This window comes from Mercenaria mercenaria, chromosome 12 (assembly GCF_021730395.1).
Source record: "Mercenaria mercenaria strain notata chromosome 12, MADL_Memer_1, whole genome shotgun sequence".
Classification (NCBI taxonomy): Eukaryota; Metazoa; Mollusca; class Bivalvia; order Venerida; family Veneridae; genus Mercenaria; species Mercenaria mercenaria.
This window is the reverse complement of record NC_069372.1, coordinates 56423229-56450964: the sequence shown is the minus strand read 5'-3', so window position 1 is coordinate 56450964 and position 27736 is coordinate 56423229. Positions and strand designations below refer to the sequence as shown.

At 35.1% G+C, this 27736-nt stretch overlaps 1 pseudogene; it reads right to left on the bottom strand.

Moving 5' to 3' along the window:
• Positions 1-27736, bottom strand: part of LOC123533384 (Na(+)/citrate cotransporter-like) — a 77885-nt pseudogene that overhangs the window by 35008 nt on the left and 15141 nt on the right.

The window sequence follows — 27736 nt, the reverse complement described above, 5'->3', positions numbered from 1 at the left end:
GATGAAAATTGTGGCGAAAATAATGATGATGAAAATGATTATATTGGTGGTTATTATAAGGCTGAAAATGACGAAAATGATGTGAAGATGAAAATGATAATATTTGCGATGATGATAAAAATGTGTTGGGCTTTTTTTGTTGCGTTGAACGTCGCACCGATACAATTATAGGTCATATTGGAGGCTTTCCAGCATGATGGTATAGGAGGACCACAGATGCCCCTCCGTGCATTATTTCAACGCAGACGGGCACCTTGGTAGAACCACCGACCGATGGCTTCCTGACATGAAGAATTTAATGCCTCGAGTGAGGCCCGAACCGACATCGGTAAAGGACAAGTGATTTGAAATCAGCGACCTTAACTACTCGACCAAGCAGACCCCCAAATGATGATGGTGATAGTATGATGAAAATGATAAAAGTTACATGTACACTTTTGTCGCTACGGAAGTTTGGCCGATATTTGGGAGTCACTTCCGAATCGTCTTCATACCAGTACATAGCTCAGTTAACCGTATTTTGGTATCAAATGCTACCACGCAATGGTGACACTATCTGCGCAATACTATGAATATCAAAAAGATGAAGAAATGCGTGTACTTACACTTTCGAAATCCGGAGAATAATTAATAACCAAACTTATAGGTAAAAGAAAAGCCAGCACTGGTACAAATATCGGCTTTAATGTCCATATATGCTTTAGATAGTTCATTGTTGTTGCTTTCCAATCCCGTTAATACGGATGCAACTAAAACACCTTTTATTTTATCCGCTGCATCAGTTAATGCACGATCGCTCAACAGTCATATGCACTTTAAATTAGAGTCTTCAAACGTAGTATTTTTTCGTTACAGTTCAATTCACACTGAAGAAGTTTTAGATGCATTAGATATTCAAATATCCCCAATCCACTGAGATCAGATGTCCGCTAGTGTTATAGACCAGGTCTTGTTTACATTTATGTTCTGAATTAACTGTAATAATGTGCGACATTAAACATTCTGTTTTATATCTAATATAATCCGGTTTTTTTAAATTCTTTAATTATAAAATTAAAAACGATAAAAATCGGCACAGTTATATCTAAAAGCACACCTTTTCTCAAAATATGGTACGCGTTGCACAGTCATAAACCACGAAAATAACAAGACTGACGTTTATAGGTTTAATAATTATACACTTGTAGACTAAGTCTGGATTCAGTTTGAGGTCAAAAGTTTAAACTTTAAAAAAAGAATCCGTTTTAAGCATTCTGCATTATTCTTCTTTTTCAGAACGGACGTTGAAAGCGATTTATTGATTTATCACAATAATGTGAAATCAATGTGATTATCAATCATCCAACTATGATTCCATACATTTTCACTATTATGGTCAGAAACGTTAACCTCGAACGAACTATTATGAGCTGTGATCGAACAATTTCTTTCATGGAAAGTCATGGACAGAATAATTAATATTTTATATAGAATGTTTACGACAACATAACTGACATTTCTATTGAATCAAAGACATCAGGTCGCTTTATGTATGTTTGTAACATTATAATATTTTCAGTTATAAGTACATGTACAATGAACATATTAAAATAAAAATTGAATATTATTGTTTTGTGCTGTTGGGTTTTAAATTACAACAACCGGGCATGATTTAAGACAGGGCTGGTACCCGGGTAGAAAAATCGACTTTCAATAAGCCACAAATCACATTGAACAATTTCAAAAGATAATATCAACTTAGAATTTTGAGCTTGTATAAAAATGGAAGTAATTTTATGTATTATGTCTGGTGTCTTGTTTCTAAATTTCTGTTCTTGTTTTATTTATAACTTCATAAACGATTGTAAAGATCTTTTTTATAGATCTATACATCAAATACTTAAAGAAATAGGGGAGGGTTTCAAAGATAGAATTATGTGTTCAGAAATGTAAGTTATGCCTTTTATAACATATAACGCCATGGTCTTGTAAGAAGAAGAACACATCAATCTTATTTTCAATTTTCTATTTTTAGTTTACGTTGTAATTGTTTACAGTTTTATTCCATGCATGCTTAGTGAACTGTCCTCAAACTAAATGAATTACTCTGGGCCTCGTTACGATTTAGTTATTATTATCATCAGTATCTACCTTGATTTGTATACGACTACTTCTATTTCATTAGTACAAAATATATAATATAAAACTCATCAGTAATTATCAAACCATTCTTATTCTTGCATTAATATTATGATAACTTGCTTGTATAAACTGTACAAACACTATCATGTACTTTTGAAAATAAATATGATTAAACTTTAAAGTCCTAGCTTAAGGAAAATCCTATATAAGCATTTCTTCTTACGTCATCCACTATGTAGTTAATATGTGTTACTTATTAAGTCCAGGAAGGCCAAAGTTGAATGTTTTACCTTGAAAAATGAAGAACTTGTTATTTCCTACTCTAGTGGTGTAAGTTGTGTCTCTTTTGACAAGTAGGATTCATCATATGTTTAAATAAAATGTGCCATGTAAAGGTGAAACATTTTTTTTTAAAGGTTACTTTCAATAAATGTCTTTTTTTTTTTTGATACACTCAGCAACATACTGAAAACTTCCGGCTCGTTTCTCTAGCAGATGCTCAACATACTTGAGTGTTCAGGAGAACATTAATAGCATAACATGTTCTTCTTGCTTCCCCCGCAAGCCATTATTCCTTCAAACTAATTCCATAGTTTTAAGATTCCTATAAAATTAAAAGTTCCACTCCAGAGATTCTTCGAAAAGTATAGTCTATATTCACAGATGTAGAGTTAAATCAATACCCAGTGTTTCAGCACTTAGGCGGCGCAGAAGAGTCATTTTGTTATAAGAAACCAGAACATCACTGACATTATTGCATTAGGAGGCACTGTGGTGACTGTGGTGTCCAAATGCTTTTTTCAGTGGTCAGAAAAGTAAGCAAAGTGAACTAGAAGTCAAAGATGTTGCAATGATAGTCAAACAAATTAGCTAGCGACGATAAAGACGTACACATAATTGAACATAAGAAATTATTCTACATTTTCATTGTTACTAGTGCGTCTTATAAATAACGATTATATAAAGGAAGTCTTTGATTTCACGGTCTATAGTTTCTTGCTTTTCTTTCCAACTCAAATCTCTTTCTTACCGAATCTCATCTGTAGTTAGAATTTCAGATCTTTCTGTTGTTCTTATTCTAAGAAGTGTCATTTATTTTCAGGTGTTATGTTTTGCCGACAAGTTTAGACAAGTCTTTTCATTGATGTCTTTAAGAAAGTACTATAACTAGTCTTTTTTTGGTGATCTGATGATTAGGCTCTGTATGATGCACGTCGTAATGCTATGACCATGCATTGCATCAACTGAAAACTAATGTTAATCGAATTGCTACCAAATACTAACGTCTCTCGCCTAATACTTTTTGTTGTTCTTGTGGTGTAGTACCGCGAAATAAGTGAATAATTAATTTACTCACAATAAAAAGCGAGTAAGAGGCACACTTGTACTCATATGCTGAGGTTAATTCAAAATTACTACTCTCTCAACTTACCTGTCAGTACAGACGCACGAAAGCTATTTCCGGATGAAATGTATCCGCTATATCTATAGACGTGTCAGGTACCTAATACAGACCCGCCTGTCAAAACATATTAGGCCACAATTAAAAAAAGTTTTCAGTTTTTTTGCGCTTATCTGTTTTGTATGAAAATTTCTTTTTGTTATGTATATAATTGGTAATAGATTTGCTATCGTTTGCACTAGATCTTACGTCCTCTGACATTTAGCTCTAATATGAAAACAAACTAAATTGAACATGTTACGGAATAATTTGTTTAGTTACGTTATCGCAGCCATCTTAATTAGCAAGCACATCGATTGATCATTCCGTTACGGTGATAAGTACAAAGCATGTTATATACGAAGAGCCAATATCATTTTGCCTCTTCATTTCTTAAACCAAAATTAAAGAAAAACAATTAGGATTAATATCCGAATGGGAAAGCCACGTTCCAAAAACGCACCGTCCCGAAATCGACACTCACAGCACGCGGACATGCGCCCACACACATAAAGCAAACAAACAAATAAAGGAACGCAGTGGGGCACCGCCTTGGAACAGTCATTCCTAACCCCACCAGAGTCAGAGGATAGTGTTAATATGCAAGGTGAGTCCCTAGCAACAAAAGGTAACAGAAGGCAAGTAATGTAAAACACAAAACGATCTTTTAAATAAAACAAATAGATATAGTATATACTAAATCAGCAAAAAGAACGGATTATCAACATTAAAAATATTAGCCTGTGTATCTGGATACAGGCTCAATATAAAAATCTCTGTCGTAAAAATATAAAAACAAATCTTTGACAAAGCGTGCACAATTTGTTGCCACAGGAATACCTATTTCTTGTCGAAAATTATATTACCAAACCTAACCTAAATATTATTGATTTAGATAAAGAGGAAAGGCTTTTTGTATTTTTCAACGATGCAACTAGACCTTGTGACCTAGATCCCCGGTAACACCGTTTTCAGTTTGACTAGATATAGCACAGGCAAAAATTCTGAAAAAGATTTATGACGGTAAAGTGGAAAATCTAAATAATTATAAATTTGAACATCAATTATATTCATTGCGATCATCAATTTGCATGTAAATTAACGATATGCACTGTCTTGACACGCGGTATTTGCACATTTAACATAAACTCCTACATTATTAACCTACAGTCCAAACTGGCCTTACGGTCACCTTGAATAAGCGGTCACCTTACTTTAACGGCCAGTTCAATTCCCCCCGACGAAAATCATTCTTTATTTGCCCTTGATTGAACGGTCACCTGGCCAACGCGGCCAGCGGCCAGGTAATTTCATCCAAAGTGTAAAAATTTACCCCTTTAAACGGTCATTTGCAAAACTCTCAGTCAGGCGTGAAAGTTCAATAAACATAGCTGGAAAATCCAATATGTCGAAAATGCACTAAAATTAGATAACCTTTGACCTCATGTTCAGCGGAGATTGACGAAGTGTTTTCGTCGTATATCGTTAACCAATCAGAAAAGATTTTACGTCTATGCAACACATGTGCCATAAATTATCTATAATTAGGTCGGCAAATGTGTAAATGTGTTTTGATGTAATATGTTTGCAAATTAACTGTAAATCGTTGTTTCTGTAATCCAAAAGGTGATGAGAAGTTTGTCGGCAATTAAAGTAAATCAAAGGCGCTTCATTAAAAGGAAACTTACACGTATTGTTGTAATAATGAATAGACGTGATTTTGAGATGATCGTAACTAAAGTGAAATTTCAACATGCTGTTTTCTATCACTTATCAAAAGTTTCTGTCAATGATAACATCGGATTTAATTGTTTGAATTCATGTTGGAATACAAAAATGACTTCTATACGGGATCGCAAGTGTCTTACTCTTGAGGACCGTGTTAAATGTATAAAATTACTCAGGTCGGGAAAAAGTTCACGTGTTGTGGCTGCTGAGATCGGTGTTGGACGTACGCAGGTTCAGAATGTTTTAAAGCGTGAAAGAGAAATCATGGAGGAGTACGAATCAAATGGGAATTTATCTCTGAATCGGCTGAAGAGAGACACTGAGTACAGTGATATAAACAATCTAGTGTACCGTTGGTTTTTGGATGCCACTGCAAGGTTATTCCCGGTGTCAGGACCTCTGATCCAGGAAAAAGCAAGGACATTTGCTCAGGATTTAGGGTTTGTTGACTTTAAGGCAAGCAATGGATGGTTAGAATTTTTTCTTAAGAGAAATAACATTGTTTTTAAGACTCAGTCTACCTGTAACCTACTACAACAACAGGAAGGCATGGAGCTACCACAACCATGGTAGACTGGCTTAAGTCCGTTGACAGGAAAATGCGTGCCCAAAACCGCAAAATTCTGCTCTTTCTTGATAATGCTCCAGTTCATCCAGATATAACACTTAGTAATGTCAAACTTCAATTCTTTCCTCCAAACACAACATCACTGCTGCAACCAATGGATGCCGGAATTATCCAAACAATGAAGCTGAAATACAGGAAACGCCAAATGCAGCATGTTCTCATGGAAATGGACAAACACACTGCCAAAACTGGTCCTCAGGTGCTAAGGGACATAACTGTGCTTGAAGCAATCTACTGGATTGCAGGTGCATGGCGGGAGACGAAGGAAGAGACAATCGTAAAATGTTTCAAGAAATGTGGCTTCGGTGTAGATAGTGCTGTACCAGTAGACAGTACTTCCAGTGAGAGTGATTCTAGTGATGACGGTGATCTTGATGATGACTTTCCTTTGGCTGTTCTTAAAATGGCCCAGGAATTGTTTGGTTGTGATATGCCGGAATTAATAAAAATTGATCAGGACTTTGCCACTTGTGACAATAACATGACTGACTGGGACCGCCCAGCTCAGGAAATTATGAGAGACATGACACAAGAAGAGGAGTCAATCAGCGATGATGAAGATGAAACACCAGCACCTGTGACTGTGTCTTCTGCTGAGGCAAGTGATTATCTGGTAAAACTTAAACACTTCGCTCTTACCTCATGTCAGCAGGACATGTTAGGCTTGTTAATGAAAGCTGAGGATTTATTTGTGAAACAAAGTGTAAACACTAAAGTTACTCAAAGTAAAATAAGTGACTTTTTTAAGTGAAAACCTGTGTAAAACATGCGATTGTGATTGTGATCTCCTTACTAGCAACTCTTAAATTAGTCGGTATAGGACAGTCTAACTAGTAGACTGGCCCTGGCGTGATGCGCACCGACAAAATTATTACATGTAGATTAAACTACCAGTACTCATGTATGTAATGACGTTTGTATGATATTGACTAGAATTATTATTGAAAAACTGTTACTGTTTGGTATTTCTTTTTGTATATATGTACGTAAAATGATGATGACTCTTGTGATGATGATATTGACTAGAATTATTATTGAAAAGAAAACAATGAGGAACAATATAATAAAAAGTTACTGTTTGGTATTTCTTTTTGTATTTATATATGTAAAATGATGATGATGATGATGGTGATGGTGGTGTTGCTTTTACCAATTCCCTTGACTGGCTGCTTAAGACAGGTTGGACTGTATATGTAATGTTTTTCGAAAGTAAAACTGTGTTTTATGGCTGTGTCATACATAAAAACCATACTTCTTGCGCAAATGAAACGTTGCTGTTAATAATGTTGTTATTTTTTAAAAATAAACTCCTATTGTTTTATAGCGGTTTAGTTCTGTTCGGAAAAACTGCATGCGTGCGCATGTGCGTGCATGCGTACGTGCGTGTTTGTGTTCGAGTTTAGCATCTACTTGAAGCTGTGAGTACAATGCCCAATTTTACAGTGCTGGCTCATTGGAATATCACGTATGACCACCCCACCCGGTCATATCATACTTACACAATGCTGACCAGTCCAAGCGCTATCTTCTAATTGCTGAGCTCCAAGCAAGGAAGCTACTAGTACCATTTTTCACATTTTCGACAGTCCATTTTACTGTCGTGCTTCGCCATTGTATTGTCGCGCTTCGCCACCGTACTTCCGTGCTTCAACCATCGTAGTATCATGCTTCGCCATCGTAATGTCGCACTTCACCATCGCACCTGCGCGCTTTACCATCGTACTGTCGCCTTCCTGTCAAGCTTGCGCAAAATAATTCACTTTATCGGCATAACGTCAGACGGAGGTTCTTGCTTTGGATTAACTTACTAATAATCTTGTTTAACGTAGATATACCTAAAAAAAAAATCTCTTTTTTTTTCTCCAATAAAAACTAGGGTTGGTGGTATTAAGATAGGGTCTGTTGGGTTAGCGAAAACAGACAACTGTATTACAGACCTAATTACCACTTTTGTAGAGAATTTACCAAAAAACTTTGATATAAGCAACATTTAAACAAGAGTGTATTGTTTTATTATTTAAAGCTGACAATGAGTATTTTAATGTTTCGTGGCTTGAAATACAAGAGCTGATTAAACACCATTTTCTCACAACGCATTTAACTACGTGTAAATATATCATTATTTATTTTTCCATGATAGAAGATTTGATTTTTAATACAATGATATTTTGTTTATTAATAACACCCTGCCGGTAGATATTCAATTTGATTATACCTCAAGTAAACAATGTGGAATAGCCTTATACCAACGGAAATTATTTTTGAATACTACAAATTCAAACAATATAAAGGTAGATCTATATTTTGTTTTTGAATATCATTCTGCCTGATAATGTCCATATGAGAGACACTCTGCCGGGCGATTTTCATTTGATTAAAACCTAGGTGATATTTGTTTGAATAACAGCTGCCGGGTGATATTCATTTCAATAATACCCGTGCCGAAAAACGTTCCAATTATTTGATCATTGGGGATAGTAGACAAAAATATACAATAACGGTTTAATTAAAGTCGGTTCATACGTAAACAGAGAAAAAATGGTGAAGCGCGACAGTACGATGGTTATCACCATCGTATTGTCACACTTCGCCATCGTACTGTCGCGCTTCGCAATCTTACCGTCGTACCTTCGCGTTTCGCGTTCATAGGGAGCAGGCGCTGGCCCTAACGTAATACCGTAATTTAAGCTATTTGCAGAATTTATATTTGTTTTACACGTCATAATCTTGTAATTTGGTATTATTTGGATATATTTTATATATTTATATCAATAAAGTTCCTACATGCACAAAAAAATGGTAATTATTTAACTCTGTAGTTTTCCATATAATCAATGCAATTTCGTGACTACAAATTATTCCGAAGAAAGGAAAAAATCATTCATTTAAGGTAATGGACCCGTAATAGTGTACCTTATTTTGAAGAGTATTCAATTTCTGCCATAAGCCTACATTGACTAATTTTTCAGGAGGGCATAGGTTCAAGCCGCACTAGGACCAAACTGTTTCGTTATATATTTTTTCCAGTAAGTTAAACTGTTTTTAAAGACTTATTATTGATTTATTGTATAAAAGCGGAAATTTTTTCATTTGATAAGCCATTTCTTGCTGTTTAAAGTGAATTTTACTTCTGATACAGAAGGGTGCAGGACATCTAGACATCTTTGACAATACTGAGTTACATGCGATATATGTAGATGATTTTTCGGCGACGCCGTCTAAATTCGTTTTCGTTACCTATGCCACGTGACTTCAGTTTGCAAATCAAACCACTTGAAAACGCATTATAGATAATTTATCAAAATGGAAGATTTATGCAACACTCTGCCTGATTGGACGAGAGTGTCAATTTCTTTCACTCTGTTGATTGTGCTACGCTGAGTGAAATGTAGACAAAGCGTTTATCCTGAAGGACGCTGTTCACAGTTTTAAAGCTAACTTTGGCTCAGTATATTTAGCAAGAATATTGATATATCTCAAAATGATAAGTAAGTTTAATAAATATGATAAAAACCTGTTCAAATACCAACATATATCAAATTAAAGAAAGAGCTGAATACGGTCTGCGTATCACATGAATAAGGGTGTGATAAGAGTCTTTTATGTAGAGAAGTGCTTTTTTAAACGATTTTCCTTGTTACAGTTGTCGTCTGTATATGAAAAGGTTTCTTGCTTTTGTGACTTATTCAGATTGCATATTTTTCGCCGATGACTCTCAATTATACCTATCCTTTAAGCCGATAGAGGCCTTGCGCCGCATTGAGAGCTGTCTGGCTGAAATTGTCTCGTGGGTGCATTGCAACATGCTGAAGCTCAATGCTGATAAAACGGAGGTAATGCTATTCACATCATAGCGTAACTCCAAGTACATTGATGACGTCTCTGTGAAGGTCGGTGAGTCTGTGAAAATATCCACAAAATGTGTTAGGAATCTTGGTGCAGTATGGATATGGAACAACAAGTCAACTCTGTGTGCCGGGCTGGATATGCATAACTACGCAGAATAGGTCACATCAGACGGTATCTTACCAGTGATGCCACAAAGACCCTTATCAACAGCCTGGTTACTTTACGGTTAGACTACTGTAATGCCTTGTTAAGTGGTACTCCAAACAGCACACTTAATAAGTTGCAACATGTCCAGACCACGACAGCTCGCGTCATCACTAAGACGCCCCGTCGCAATCATATAACACTGGTTCTGAAGGAGCTCCATTGGTTGCCGGTAAAATACAGGGTGCAGTACAAGGTTCTGACCCACACCTTTAAGGCTTTACACAATCAGTCCCGTGCCTATATTAGGGGTATGATAGAAGTGTATAAACCGGTCAGAAACCTAAGATCACAATACACGCTGTCACTGGTTAGGCCAAAAACTAAAACTATGATGTATGGCAATCGCAGCTCCAAAGCTTTGGAACTCCCTTCCCGTTAGGATCAGGGAAGCTCACACGCTAGCTGCTTTCAAAAGCCTGCTAAAAACCCACTTCTTTGTACAATATTTTGTTAACTGACCGATACATTGATGTTTTTTCTTCTTCATAAAACAGTGTAGAACAGTATTTTATCCAAGGGTCACTTAAATACTTTTAAATTTTATGTATGTTTGTATTGTTTTATATATATGTTTTACATTCATGATTTTTGTTAATGTGGAAAACATTCTTTTGTATGCGTATTTATTTGTATTGTTTGCAATTTATTCTGTAAAGCACTTTTGAACGTGTGCATGTGCATGAAAAGAGTGCTATATAAATGTGGTATAATATTGATAATAATAATAATAATAATAATAAAAGCTAGAAAGTTCCCATATGACCTTAATTTGTGCCGGTGGGTCGCTATACCTAACAAATCTATTGTGCATGCAAGTTTCTACGGCAACGGCCGAGCGCTCGTTTTCTACAGACATACTAACATAACACTGTAAGTCCATTGAACCTCGATAGACTCAATTTGGGCATGTCGGAAAATTTGTTTGCACAAAAACAGTACACCCGGCTCACTCTGCTGTTCAAGTTTCAAATGGCATGTGTGTTATTGGTAAATCAAGAGAGCAGCAGGAGAACAAAATGATCAGACAATGTCTCGAGTAAGATACGCTAAACTTTTCAATGGTTGCAATTAAATATATCAATCTATATCCAAATCTGGATTTAGCAATTTACGCAGTTTGAATTTGCGTTGCCAATATTAAATATTGTTTACGTTAACTAGAAAAAAGTTGATATATTTGCAATGTGTTGGTAGATACATTTATCAAAAACCTATAAAAATGCGGATGCAGAAGTCATGCATTAAATTAAACATTGACGAAGATTTCAAAAACGATAACAACAAAAAAATAGTATCCTTAATGTTTGAGTATTACCTATGCAATCTTCAAATTGTAGAGGATGTTAAATAAACAAATAAATAAATAAATAAATAATGATAAAGCCATGAATTATGTTGACATAGCTCTATCAGAAACTGTTATCAAATGGTGTTCTTTAGAAATGATACATTATTCCCATTTGCACACGGCTCAAATATGCAATTTATCCACATGTGTAGCAATGGGGATAAAGAGTTTAGATGCAGTTACCCTAACAGACACATTGTTAGGTCCCTTTGGCGATACACAATATGCCTACGCTAGTCTTGGCAGTAGCACAATAAAATATATCATAAAATGACACAGTGTTTCAGCGACGCATAACTATATATCTACAGTTACTGTTGATTTAAGGTTGTTGTGTCCTGGAGTATATTGTATAGAGCAATTCCATGAACTCTGATTTTTAAACATTCTAAGTCTGGCATAATTCATCTTGTTATTTATCGTTGTATCGAAGTAATTGAATGAAAAATCTGCGCAATAGATATTATACATCTTAAAATCTTAGATAAAATAATTAATGAATACTAGTATGGGCCAAGTATTGTGCCAGAGCGATCGAGTATTGAAGCACACACTTTCAAAGGTAAAGTTACATAGAACTCTATACGAAATGGTTATATTCCTCAAACTATCCGGGGCTGCTCCAGCTGCAGTTTTAGGCACTGTCGCGATCCCTGCCAGTAAGCATGAGCGGTGCGATAAACTATAAATTTAAATGAATATCTTTGTAATATGTAGTACAAATGTGACAAACAAAATATACTAACGCTGGAATATAACAAGTGAACGCATCTCTTGCCGAAAATTGTTCATCATTTTCAAGGGAAAGCCCCAAAACAAGGGAAAGCCCCTCTATAACAACATCAAAATTTCCCTAAGCTAAAATATACTATAAAATTTACATCTCCAGTACAACAACCTCTACATAACAGTCAATATTTGTATCTCCCAAAGGTTGTTGCTCTACAAAGGTTACACTGTAGTATTATAGTTTTCCACACACGAGCTTTGTGAACGACGTCTGCGAAGAATAGACCCAGAATAATATCTGTCATGTGTTTACGAACCGCCCATGCGCAGGTGGCCGAGGGACGGATATTTCTATCCGATTCGTAAACACATGACTGATATTTTTTCTTGCATATCTTTTTTATTCTGACAGATTATTTCTTGTATACCGTACTTTACAAATAACAGAATAAATAAAACAAATAGAAATACTTTCTTTGTAGCACTCTTTCTTATGGTAGAGTATCTATACAAAGCGCTGGAAATTAACGCCCGTAAGCAGAAGTGACGTCATAACGTTTCAGTGACGCACATAAAACAAAGTCCCACATTAGTTTTATCGTTTGTAGCGTAACCGTATGTTCTTACCGTAAAATAACGTATTTTGAATAGAGAAATATACTATAAGGAATGGAGAGAAACTATCAAGATACCTAGGTACTTGACTTTTTCGTATTTTACATAAACAATATGTAATCAATGCATGAATCGCTAGTTGTCATTTACGGCACGAGAGTCATCTGGCATGGGGGTGTCAGATGGGTTTTGCCGGCATGGGTAAAATCACCGGAAACGCCAGTCCCATGTGCAAGAAACAACATTATCAGAACACCAGGCTTTACTAAGTTAACAAAAAGAGGCAATGTTTGTTGAAAATGTAAAGGCTATAGCTCAGTTTGGTTACGGTTATCCATGAGGTGAATTTATTCATCAGGTTTCAGATTATGCACTGTTCTTTAATAATCGTGATCAGCAGTATTTTTTCCACTATTTTATGAATGGGGCCGGGGCCTTTACAATTGGAAAAACGTCCAAATTGGGATTTCTTTTTTATTTCAGGATAAATGACTTATCAATACTTTTTAAGCAAGGTTTAGGGTAAAAGACAGTAATGGTATCAACATTTATTCATTGAAAACATAAACTGCTATTCTATAAGCAAACAGACTCTATGTATCTCCGACTGAACCTGCAATATTATTTATAAACAGACATTATTTTACCCACATGTAGTTATATATATATATATCAATATACATATTTTTATACAGGTGACAGCATAATAGTTTAAACTGTATTCAATGTTTATATCTTCATATGTTAAAACTCTACAGCCCTTTCCCTCATATCTTTAAAAAGGTCAATAATCTTGCTGACTTGATCATCTGACAAATTCTCATCAAAGCGTCTAATAAGCCCTGTCCCATTCTGTTCTTTGAGGCAAAGTCCATTCAATTCATTAGGCTGGAAATACGTTCTACAGATGCTTTAGAGGCTGGGATAAGAAGACTTAGTTCTATGAGATGTTTCAATGCAGGAAACTGGTTCCTTACTCTATGATCAGACATCATCTTCTCACAACTGACTGGATCTTCTGCATTCTATCTTAATGTATATAATAAAGAGATAACTTTTTAATTGAAAGTGACAATTTTTAACAATAAGTTTTGGGTTTGATTGCTGTAAACACAGGCATTTTATGTTTAATTTATGCTTTGATGTTTCTTAATGTCTTAAGAATAACTAACAGATATATATTTTAATAGAGAGAGATATATAGTTTTAAGGCTCCTTTATACAATATCCAATATCATAAATCACGACAAAAAATATATCTTAGTTATACAGAAAGTGAACCATAAATACTACATGTTTGGAGATTCAAAGTACCACTATTACACGTGCTATATGAAATTCATTGAATTTAATAATTATCGATACAGTATAAACACTAAACTGTTAATATCTTGCAAACTATACCGCATGAAAACTGCAAGAAAAAATAAACAATTCAACTATTAAACAATAACTTGAAGGCAACTTTTAAACAGAGCTACAAACAACTAGAGTTAACAACTGAGCTAAAAAGAACAAACCAAAACCAAAAATAACAAAAAACAAATCAAACAGAATTTCAGTGGCATAGAAACTCTCTAAGAATTTCATTTACAATCTAAAAGAATAATTAAATATATAAGACAAGTTTTATTTAAGCAAATATCAACTATGAATTAAAGAGAAGTTTCTAATCATTGAAAAGTTTTTTTTTCAGATTGATAACGCCTTACTTTGCAAAGAATAAATCGTTTTTAAAGCAAGAGAATTCTGCAATGTACTGATGCTCAGGAAACTTTGGTTGAGACTCCGCCCTGTGTCCCTGGAAAACGTCCACATTTGGCTTTTCGCAATGATTAGCAAGTGCTTGTATTACGTCTAGAAAACAAAATATAATATAAAGTCTTCTGTACTTTCTGTTAAACATTACATTTACATTAATGCAATATTAAAAAAAACAACAACATAAAAGTAAAAATAATAAAAACTGAAATATCTTGGATATAGGGCATATTCAAGTGTTAAGTTAATATAAAATGAATAAATTATTTATGCTAAAATAGTTATTGTAAGTGACTGTTAACTGTGCGTTGTCTGCAACATCAGCAAGACTGTCTGGTGTATTTGAAATGCCATTACAGAGACAAAGTGGAAGGCACCCTCGATCTCTCCAGTGAGACTGTGTTTCAAAGGGATGGCAAGCTCTTAAACAACTTGTTGTTTTGTATAGACATTCTATCATCAGTTAGAAAGGTAGATACAAATAAATATTTTTTCATAAGAGCCTTTGGGAGCATAGAAATTCAATCAAGCAAACACTTGCGGCAATGGATTTCGTCAAGAGTGAGATGTCAGGAGCGCTTACATGTTAAATAATATATAGAACTTGCTTCACAATCGATCTAAAATAAAAGAGTAAAAACTAAGTAACAAACTAAGACTGAGATGTGATGAAACATGCAACACTCTCATGGCCCCTCCCAAACAACCAGGCACCAGCTTAGACAGAATTTAACCACATTATATCAATATGCCTTACTAATTACTTTACCTATTTTCAGTTATACAAAATTTATCAATTCAAAGATGTCACATTTTACATCTTTTTGTTATAATAGACATTAAACAACACCGCAATATGAAGTACAAACATCACAAACATACCTTAGTCTTCTGGCAAGATTATCTCTATCACCGATTTCCTCAAAGATGGACTTAAGTTTGGGCAAGTACAAGCTGTCATCTGGTCTGTTTAATAATAGTCTAAACCTTTCAACTATATGATGCAGATTTTCTACCAGTTCCTAAGTATAAGAAAGGTCAATAAGTTGAACATAATTGTTATTCAATTAATGAACAACTTAGGTCAGTTACCTGTGCAAAATAAACCATGCATACCTTCTGTTTAATCATGTCATTGCTTCCTTGTAGGTATCCGCTTAAGAAGACAACAGTTTTCAGAACATCACACAGGATTAGAATTGTAGCTGTGGTGTTCTTTTTCAGTAACTGTTCTCTTGTTCCGTGTACTTCAGGATAATACTTCTCTTGGAGTGATGCGTCCAATGTGTCAATAATCTATGATAGATCCATCTATGATCATTATTATATACATAAATAACTATGTTATAACGTAAGTTTTTCATCATTGAATAAGAAATTCTAATAAAGCACAATATTCCGTTATGTTATCATATACGAGATCATGCATTTATAATAAATTTAGGAAAAATGTTACATTTAAATTCTTAAAAACTTCAAAAAAAAAATTGTCTATATTTAGCTACCCTGCAGCAGGCATCTACATAGCTGTACAGCACTTATTTAAACAAGGAAACTTGTTACATGTTTTCTACTATTACAGAATTGCATTCAGAATTGAATCCTTATACATGTTCAAGAAATTTCTTTCAAGTATCCCAGTATTATACAACAGGTCAGAATAAATTAATTGTTTCTGTACTTACTACAAAGCTACAAACCTGAACATATCTGTCAATAAGACGAACACAGGCTCGGCCATGTGAAAGCCAACGGGTTGTGGATGCGCATATTAGTAGCAAATATTTAGGTTGTAAGTTTCTTGAATGCTTACAAACAGGGAACACTTCTTCGGTGAATAAAAGAAGAGCTTCTATATCCTAAGAACACCACCAAAAACACCAAAAGCAGGATAAAACTTTGATGCATAGTGCATGTTTATGGTTTCTACAATTAATGTAAATCTGGTGAGGTACATGGTGCCCAGAACTACACTTAAGTCCTGAACATAATAAAAAGATCTTTAAATAGGGTACTGAATAAAGTTTTTTGCAACTGTTTAGCTAAAATAATTTTGCTATATAATATCTTAACATTTTGATGTAGATGCTTAACCTTTATACGTTTTAAATAAACAAAATGCTTAAAATTCATCAATCATGTATTTTGAAATTGTTTAAAACAAAGCTGGGTACCTTGAATTTCATCAATCATCGTGTTGCATCCACCAAACCCGACAAAAAGTGTTTTCTGAATATCTACTCATTTCGCGAGAGAATGAACTGTTCTAGGGCAACCATTAGACTGGCAACGTCGGTTCTTCTCACTTCTATCAGTCCTAGGTGGAAGTTATTTATCTTGTCAAAATATTTAAAGCGGGCCAGAACTGCAAACTGCTCACGATGCTGATTCATCAGCCGTTAGAATATAACCGCCTGCCTTCCGTAAACTTTCTGATAGTTCCGTCTCCAGGCATACATTAATTGCATTCATAATGTCAGTGATGGAAGTAGATGTATATTGAACCTAAGGATTAAATTGCACATATTCTGTTACACCTTAAGTACCCAGCGTCTGAATGTGAAGCATCAAAGCTTCTATATTGTCTAAAGCCCACCTTAAATACAGTTTTAATAAGGGCACCTGGGTATTGCCTATTTCGCGCAATCTCCTGTTCACACTGTTTTACGAATGATTTTTTTTAGATTATCGAAAAAAAGCTATCGGCAGTACGGAATCCAACACTTTTTCAATAGTCTGATTATTCTGTTCAGAAAGTTTATGTTTAGTCAGTTTGCGAGTTGAATATGTTCCCAACTGCACATCAGATACATACTGCTTTGATTACTTGCAGAAATGAGGTTAAACATCTCGCATAACTTGCAGCAGTAACCTCCTTTTGAGGAACTGTAATTTAGCCACTGGAATTTCTGCTAGTATTCACTGGAGAAAAAACACAACATTAAATCTAAAGACCATTACTGTGTCTTGGGTTTCATTACCATTTACATCTGTATCATTGTGTTCTAGTATGTCGTTTTGGATTCACTCATACTCGGCATAAACGTTTTGTCACTTTAACTCGACGCAGCCTTTGTAGTTGTGTTTCCGACAAATTAGTAGTTTTAAGCGCTGCCCGGCGGACAAAACATCAATTTTCGGTGTTTTTCTGGCGTTATTTTTTTTATTTTCTTTGTATAGTACTTACTGTTGTTCGACGGCATGTTTACTATCAACAGACGCTTACATTATTATGCCTTTCAATTAACAGGAAGTAACTATGTATAAACAAGAAATATCTTTAAAAATGATGGTCGGCGAATTGTAATAAGGAAAGAAGTTCATCTTTCATCTAACATTTTTCAAATTGCAAAACTAAACACCGCACTTTAACAATTTAAATGGTTCTCTTTTAATTTTTCGCAAATGTTTCAAAGGGTTGCAATTTTGTTTCGTTTATCCTTAGACGAATAATTACAGCAGTAGTTTGATGAAGATTCATGAAGCGGTTCATGAGAAGAGGTCATTAAACGTGTTTATATTTTAGCTAAATTTGTCCCTATCCCCATTTGTAACAAAATAGCAGGAAACCTTACGATATTGTTACACATCGAATTTGATAAAAATCCATTACATTTTAGCGGTTAATGCGAAGAAAGGCATATCTACTTTTAGCTATAGTGGTTCCTAATAGGGCCCAAGTTCCTATATAAATAAATTTGGAAGAGGACCTTATAATGATGCTCCAGACCAAGTATGACAAAGATCCGCCAAGCTGTTCATGAGACGCTGTATAAAGGCATTTCTAGTTTTACCTCTAGCAGCCCCTAAAAGGGGTCAAATGTCCCAGCTGAACAAAGTTGGCTGCAGGCCTAATAAAGATGCTACAAATCAAGTTTGATTAGAATACATGAGAAAAAATCAATTAAAGGATATTTTTATTTATTATTTTTATTTATTTCTAAAATAGGCCAACAGATCCCGCTTTAACAAACAGCATATTCGCTATTCATGAATCTTTGGACAATGACGTCACACCTATAAAAAAGTGAAGGTCAAGCAAAACATACAATTGTAATTATTTCAATATTTCTGTTTCATAAGCAAAGTTTGACCGTCATATCACATAGATAAACTGTATGCAGCGTACCTTCGTTTCAGTGTAATGAGATTCAGTCATTATATAGCATATATATAATAAAACAGATTTCAACTGAGTTCAATATTTGCATACCATACTAAAGAAAAATATTCATTGTAATAAATCAGTTAAATAATTTATAACAAATATATCAAAGCAAACAAGTACTCATTTTAATATGCAATCTGAATAAGTCACAAAAGCAAGAAACCTTTTCATATACAGACGACAATTGTAACAAGGAAAATCTTTTAAAAAGCACTTCTCTACATAAAAGACTCTTATCACACCCTTATTCATGTGATATGCAGACCGTATTCAGCTCTTTCTTTAATTTGATATATGTTGGTATTTGAACAGGTTTTTATAATATTTATTAAACTTACTTATCATTTTGAGATATATCAATATTCTTGCTAAATATACTGAGCCAAAGTTAGTTTTAAAACTGTGAACAGCGTCGTTTAGGATAAACGCTTTGTCTACATTTCACTCAGCGTAGCACAATCAACAGAGTGAAAGAAATTGACACTCTCGTCCAATCAGGCAGAGTGTTGCATAAATCTTCCATTTTGATAAATTATCTGTAATGCGTTATCAAGTAGTTTGATTTGCAAACTGAAGTCACGTGGCATAGGTAACGAAAACGAATTTAGACGACGTCGCCGAAAAATATACCATACCGTAATATCTTTATCAGCGTCATGGATTTCGGATCCCCATTTTCGTGTCCAAGTTGTGAAATTTTGAGGCATTTTTTCCAACTTTCAGTTGGGATTTTTAAACGTAAAATTCGGCTCCAAATTGACCCGAAAAAAGCACTTATCAGGAACATCGATTGTTTGACAGATCGTATTGGTGCTTCATGGACAGATTGCCAGAACTTAAGGACGTGAAACCCCAATCTTATTTTTTTGTAGAGGTGGGAGGGGTGGTTTACATCACACCGACACAATCATATGTCACATTGCGACTATCCAGCTTTTCACAGAGGTGAAATTTCAACTTAATACCAATTATTAGAAATACATGATGAATGATTTAGAAGACAGGCAACAGTTCAGCGTTCAGATTCGAGAAATTTCTAATGAAATAGGAAACAAAACTGACCGACTTAATTCAAAAATGTTGTTTTGACTACGAAATACAATAAAATGGCATGTCGTATTCCTTTGCAAAGATACTATAAAATCTTATTAAGAAGTACTTGCAAGACCATTGTATTATTTTAAAGTATGTATGCAGAACTCGTAGTTTATTTGAATTTATTTTATTAGATCGACTGTGAAATAAGTTCTACAACTTCTATTAATTACTCTCGGTCGCTCTTCCACCAGGCTATCGAGCGGTTAAGAACCATTTGAGAAAAAAAGAAAACAAATTTCATAAAACATTCTGACCATGACATTTGTAAAACCAAAGATCATTTACCAAGATTTTCAATAATTTGACTAAGTGACCTAATTTGTCACCAAGCTAACGAAGTTGTAAAATTTAATGTATCCTATATTCTAAACAGACAAAGATTCTGCCCAAGTCGCTAGAAGATCTGATAGAAAATGAGACCTACTGAGTTGTAACATGGTCTGTTTAGGATTTCACGTAGTGACCTAGTGTTTTTACCCAGATAGTACAATTTCAATCTTGACCTAGATGCCACAGAGAAAAGCATTCTGACATCTCTTAAGGAAAATAAAGAAGAAAAAGTGGCCCCAATTGGGTAAACACGGTGTCTATATGATTTGACCTTGTGACCTAACCAAACCTCATGTAACCCAGTCTTGAACTTGATTTAGATTTGATAGAGATAAATATTCTGAAGTTTTATTATAACTAAATAGAAAATATGGCGTCTGCAGTGTTAACAACGTTTTTTTTCTGCGATTTGGCCTAGTGTCCTAGTCTTTGAACTCAAATAATCCAGTTTCAAAGATAAAGAAATACTTTCTTTCAAACTTTTATGGAGATAATGCAGACACTTTTGTATATAGATTACAGTATTAAAAAGAGATTCCTATCAATTAACCCTATGACCTGGTTTTTGGTCTCCAAGTAACAAAATATTTCGAAATTTAATTGAGTGTAACGCTCCGACCAAGTTTCATTAAGATTTAGCCAAAGTTGTGACAAGAGTAATTGTCACGCTGCATAACGGACTCTGATGGACGATGGGCGCAAAGCAATCGCAACAGCGCACTCTGATAAATTGACTTCTTAGTCCTTTAAATAAATGAGATATTTTTGCCAAGACGTTTTTCAGTAAAGTTGTTTATTTTGATATTTGGATTTTTGTAGAGTTTTGTTTAAAAAAGACAAATGACGACAACTTTTGTTTCAAGTAGTCAATAATATGCTACCTGTCAGGTAGACCACAATGGAGAAAACGAATAAAAGTAATTTCGTCAAATTGGACATATTCTTCTGGATATGAATCTCCTTTGTAGTTGTTCCTGTGAACTTATTATTAAAAAAGGAAAATTTTCAAACTGATCAAAATGATATATTTACAAACAGATCATCACGTGATTGTTAAATGAAGGTATAAATATTTTTATGTCGGTTTTACACCTGGCATAAGTTTTCTAATTAAATTGTTTACGTGTTGTTATGCAGAAGTTAACAATTTTAAGGTAGTGGACCTGTTATGACATTCGGTAAATTTCGTAAGATTATTTATTCTCAATACGGCAATACGGCATTCGTTCGAAATATAGTCACTCAACGCTCACATAACTTTCCTTAAAAACGGAAAATGCCGAAATCTATTTCGTAGAATATGTTATTTGTCCATTGTCATAACGGGTCCATTACCTTAACTAAGAAAATACATTCTTCTAATCAGAATCATGAGATTCGGAATACGTTGGTGAGTAGTGTAAATTTACATGGCACATGAATAAATTATATGGAGATTGTTTAAGAAAAGTAAGAAATATAAACACCAAGACTTTGTAACTGTAATCATGACATTCAAAAATAAAATACAGATTTTATTTGGACAATAATGGAAGGTTGTAACAAATGAATTAAGAAAGTATTGCGTCTTGCATTTATAGACGAATCCAGTCTGTTCTTCTCTAACTACTGAGAGACACAGTAATATTTTTGTCGAACGTCTCTGGAAATGTATCCAGCTGGAACATCGAGGATCCCCAGGTATTAATACCCAATGTGAGACACAGTACAGCAATGATGTTCATTGGAAGCCCAGCCAGTGCCTGTAGTAAACAATAGAATAATTAATACGCATTAATGTGTTCAAAGGTTTGCTTGTTACATTATAAATTTCTTGCACACCAAAAAAGACACTTTATTTATAAGAATTGTTAAGGTGTGGAAACCTTGAAACATAGTGTCAAATGATTAGTCGCCGGTAGGATTATGCAGCTGGAAGGAGAAGTTATTAAGATATGACAATGAAAAAAAATGATATTGTAAATAAAAGAAAAGTATGGCAGTTAATGAAAGGCTTACATAAAGGAATTAGGAGCTGAAAATTGCATAAGATTTTTATTATTTCAAAAGATAGCTTTTTTATGAAAATAGATAAAATGTATATAGAACTTATTTTATCTGTGATAAAAGCAATGAATTCTACCTAGGTGCCCAGTCGTGTCTGAAATAATTCCTCTTAGGACAAGAATCATTACAGCTGATAGGTATTTATATTACTCAGAACTATGGCGATGTCTAAAGATCAAGATAATAAAGCAAATAAGCTGGCCAATCAGTTTAACAGCAGTTACAATAATTTCCGAACATGTACATACCATATCTGGTATAGTGAGATATCCTGATGAGAAGACGATGGCGTTAGGTGGTGTTGCAACCGGTAACATGAATGCAAATGAACACGCAACGGTGGCTGACGTCATCAAGTACAATGGATGAATGCGTGTTTGAATTGCCTGAAGTAAGACATCTTTGACATAAATGAAAGGAACTGTACATGTTATAATGGAAATATGTTTAATTAAAAATTAAATAAAGAATGTATGTCCTTGAATTGCCACACGGACAGCTACTATAGTGCATACAAATCAATGCCAAACTGACAAAGCGCTAATAATAAAGATTGTTGGAATGAAGTTACTTTATCGTATAAAAAGAGGTAATTTCATGTACAAAAAAGAAAGTTAACTTGGGTGCATGAGACCTTACTTTTGTACATGACACAATGTCTTGAAATGGTTAATATATATGTCAAGGTATTTGAATATAAACCAATGCATAAAACTTTTAAAGACCAGACAAAAAAAATCCAAAAATCTCCAAAGGTGACCTCGACCTTTGAGCTATGGGTCTGGGTCTTGCACAAGTTACATCAACTCATTATGGGGAACATTTGTGTCAAGTAATTTTAGAACCCCTTGATGAATGGCAGAGTTATGGACTGGACAAGAAACGGACCCTGTTAACCTTTGGCTTCTACGTATGACATTAACCTTGGAGCTCGGGGTCTGAGTCTTGCACATGACACGTCGTCTCATTATGGGGAACATTTGTGCCAAGTAATTTTAAATCCCTTGATGAATGGCAGAGTAACGGACCAGACACGAAACAGACCCTGTAAACCTTTAAACAAATTGTAACAACCCTATAAGTGTGACCTTGATCTTAGAGCTAGGGTTCTGGGTATTGCGCATTACACGTAATCTCATTATGGGGAACATATATGCAAAGTAATTTGAAAATCCCTTGATGAATGGCTGAGTTACGGACTGGACACGTAACAGACCCTGTCAACATTTGACCTCTAATGTGACCTTGACCTTGGAGCTAGGGGTTTAGGTCTTAAGCAAGACATGTCGGCTCATTATGGGAACATTTATGCCAAGTTATTTTAAAATCCATTCATGGATGACAGTTATGGACCGGACATGAAGTGTGACGGAAAAACGGAAGGAAGAAAGGATGTACAGCAGGACGCAGCCTATTTCTATGTCCCCCTTTTTTTTCTTCAAAAAAGGCGGGGACAATTAGGGCCTGTCTTGAAATGCATGCTACATCGTGTTGTAACACTTGAATGTATCGTAGCAACAAACAAATTTTGACAGAAATCATTATCGAGGTAGAACACCTAGCATATACCAGGTTCGAGTCACTGTCGGACTTGTCTTGACATGTGTCGTTTGCTACCAACATCACACTGCATATTTTTCGGGATCATGTTTTCCGTATTTATCATTTTATTACAAACAGAAGAACGAATATTAATATAGCTAGGGAATGTGTTATCTTATCGACTTTCATTATATGAAATGTGTAAGCTGCTCTGTAGCTTAGCTGGTAGAACATAGCGGCGGTATTCCGTGACTAAGAGCTCGAATCTAGGTCTGACTGCATGTTATGCTCACCCTGTGTCAGTCAACCCTGTACCTTTCAAGAAAAAATACATTTACCAGTTCAGAAAGTATTGGCATGAGCAGTGTTGCTGTAGCGGTGTTACTGGTAACTTCAGTGGCTCCAGCGACTATAAAACATATCACCATGTTCATAACCCAACTGTCCATGCTTGCAAAGACTTTCAGTTCATTGCCGACCCATCTTGACAGTCCAGAACTCTATAAATGTATGTACTGCTTAGCGTTTGCTCAAGCCTTCATTATCATTGTGTTTTTTTGTTTTTTTTTTCATTTTCTATTATTTTCATTTTTCTGTATTTTTAGGAGGTTTGCAAAAACTGTTTCACATGAAGATATTAGGAATAGTAAGAATTAAATGAGCCGTGCCATGAGAAAACCAACATAGTGGGTGTGCGACCAGCATGGATCCAGACCAGCCTGCGCATCCGCGCAGTCTGGTCAGGATCCATGCTGTTCGCTAATAGTTTCTCCAATTCCAATAGGCTTTAAAAGCGAACAGCATGGAGCCTGACCAGACTGCGCGGATGCGCAGGCTGGTCTGGATCCATGCTGGTCGCAAAGCCACTATGTTGGTTTTCTCATGACACGGCTCATATACCAATGAAATATCACGAGTTTTTATATCTAAAGTGAATTATGAAGTATCCAAGCCCGTACGCCTAGCTCAATAGTGAAAGCGCAGATCTACGGATCGCGGGGTCGTGAGTTCGTTCCTCCGTCACGATTTGATAAAAGACATTGTGTCAGGTATCATTCGTTCTCGTTCTCGTCCTCTGATTCATGTGGGAAAATTGGCAGTTACATGCGTAGAACAGGTTTGTGGTTGTACAGACTTCGGGAACATCGTTTAGGTTAACTACCCGCCGTTACATACCTGAATTATTGTTGAAAAACTGCGTTAAACCCAAAACAAACAAACAAGTATCCAAATTTATGAACTATGAAATCAACAAATTCCAGATAGTATAACTCACTAGTATGTAGAAATACATAAAGCACTGACTTTAAATTTCGCAGGAATTGTTTTATTTATTGTTAAAAGATTCTATTCAGCAGGTGATTTGAACTAACAAAACACAAATATCTGACCTTCCTTTATGAAAATAGGAACATTTATGCTAAAACCGGCAGAATGTTTTTGACAAATCTGAGCTATTCATGGTGTAATTTTATTATCAACACAATCACTTTGAAATCAAAACAAGCGGGAAAGCTCTTTTGATTAGTATACATGCGATCACTTATGTTAAAATCAAAACATCAAAAGCCTACGGTAAATATTATCTGTAAATAAAGCACAGTACTTTAATCTAGACATAACCCAATATGTAAGCTCACCAGTTCGGCTAAAAACGTTGCAGGGTGACATTAATATAAGACAGTTTTTGAAAATATATACTTTTCAGAATGAACTGACCTTGAGCACCATTTAAAGTCCTATTCTTCCATACGATGCACTGGCTTAAGGGACATTTTATACTTGCTCTAGTGTAATTATCCCGTAAGTAATAATAGGTCTTTAACATGTTCCACACACAGTGTTGTTCAGTCAACCGTTTCCTTACTAGGTCAAAGTGTACTAGATAAAGCAATCCGTCCGCGACACTGGCGCCAGATCAGAAAGAAATGCCCCTGTACATGTTATACCCTACCCCTAGGTATTCTATAAGAACCATGGTCGTGAACGGGAAAATATACTAACCCATTTCAATCGCGTATTTCATATCTAAAACACGCAGTTCAGTAAATGTGTACTATTGATATTAAACAAGTGGTAATTTATCTTCCGTTGTGTACCGGTCACATTTTTTCAATAGTTCTTATCTTAGAAAAACAACGTGTAGTTTACAGTTTTTTCACAGGTACACAAAAAACTTGCTTGAACTTCCCTGGTGAAGTTCCGTTCTAGATTATAGACACACTCTGATTGGCTGATGTGAAAATGTATGTCAGTCGTCATTTTACTACACGTGTACGCTAAAATGTTTATATGCAGGATAAATGTGCAAAATGAATTAAATAAACAGAATAGATGTATAACTATGTATGATTTCAAATTCAAAACCATATACAAGATGAATTTCATTCATCATTTCGAGTCTTATCGTAAAACTGTGAATATATTGCATTCTGTTTTTGTTTGTTTACATTTCGCTTAACATGTGCACACTGTCGTGACCTCTAGACCGGATGTTCATTAGGGAAGTTCACGCAAGTTTTTTTGTAACGTTGACTAAAGCATAAAATATACGGAGCATCTCTGCAATATGGAATATTGAGACAAGGTGACTGGTGCACAATTGAAGATAAATTATCGCTTGTTTAATATCAGTAGTACACATTTACTGACCTGCGTGTTTTAGGTATGAAATACGCGATTGAAATGGGTTAGTATATTTTCCCGTTCATGACCATGGTTCTTATAGAATACCTAGGGGTAGGGTGTAACACGTTACGGAGGCATTTTCTTTCTGATCTGGTGCCAGTGGTCCGCGATATAAATTTATGCTCTTTCATGTATACGGCGCTAGACGACTTGTCATACTTAAGCTAGTTTCTATAGTTTTTCCATGGTGAACAAAAATGTGAGAATATCAACCGTTTTATTCCAAACATAAACATGTGAATTCTTTAAACTTCTAAGCTATTTTGTTTATGCTTCGGTCTTTGCAAACTGATGAGTTTCATATAGTTCTGTTTGAAATTGTTTCTACAAATTAGTTGAAGTTACATGCTTGTTAAGTCACACAGCATTTGTGGCTTTCTAAATATACTCAGATTACATCATATACCTTAGTTTTGTGCTGAACTTGAAATACCCAACTTGCGTGTAATAAGGAAAGTTACCTTTCTTCGTACCTACACAATGCGCTACGTTTTAAATTCCGTACGTGCACTAAGCAGCTTTGAACGCCTTTTAGCCCCTTGCCGCAATGATATCCTTAGGACATCGGGCACATTTTTATGCAAGCTCGCCAGGCATATGTATGTTTTTGATAACACAGAAAATGACGTCACGCGATCTTCAGCTATTTCCGGAAGTAAAGAAAATGAAAGTAGACATGCAAAACGTGAAAACGAAAGTCGCCTTTGGATTGGTCGATAGTCAGGGGTCACGCGCAGGTTTTTTTTTTTTTGCTCTAATGGGGAGTCAATTTTCAGCATTTTCTAACGATTTGAAAATATCTGGGCTTTAGCACGACATGTCAGCTTTTTCGTCTACGAAAAAATATTTAAACTTGAAATAAACACAAATCCCACAGGGGTCCGTAACGGAGCAAGGGTACATAGAGATTTTTGGAACTTTGTCAAATCGCTCAAAAGGTCCTTTTTGATGTTGTCTGAAAGTGTCAGTGTAAGCCTCTGGTGTAAGATATTTCCGTATTTGAGAGCTGCAGACCTAGACATTTCAGAAATATTTTCAAAATGAATTTCGTGTTGATTCTACGGAAGCGTGAAAGGGCCATCGGACGCTAATACGTTTTATCACGTTACAGATGCGGAAAGGAATATGGCGCGCTGACACCTGTCCACGTTTTGAATGTATTAATAAAATGTAAATAACTGTTTACCTTACTTGCATCTGCAATGGCAAACCCACCACCAAGCAGAATTATTACACCCCATGGAAGCTTCTGACTGACAGATTTCCAGTCTATCAGAGGCGTGTATGATGGCTTGTCTGTAATGATAAGATTATAAAGATTAAGTAAATCAATTAAATAAAATGGAGTAACTACGGTGCAAAGAAAAACGTAACAAATTTAATCTTATTAAAGTATGGTTTATTTTCAATCGTGAGTTCTTTCAAAGCAGGTTCCGC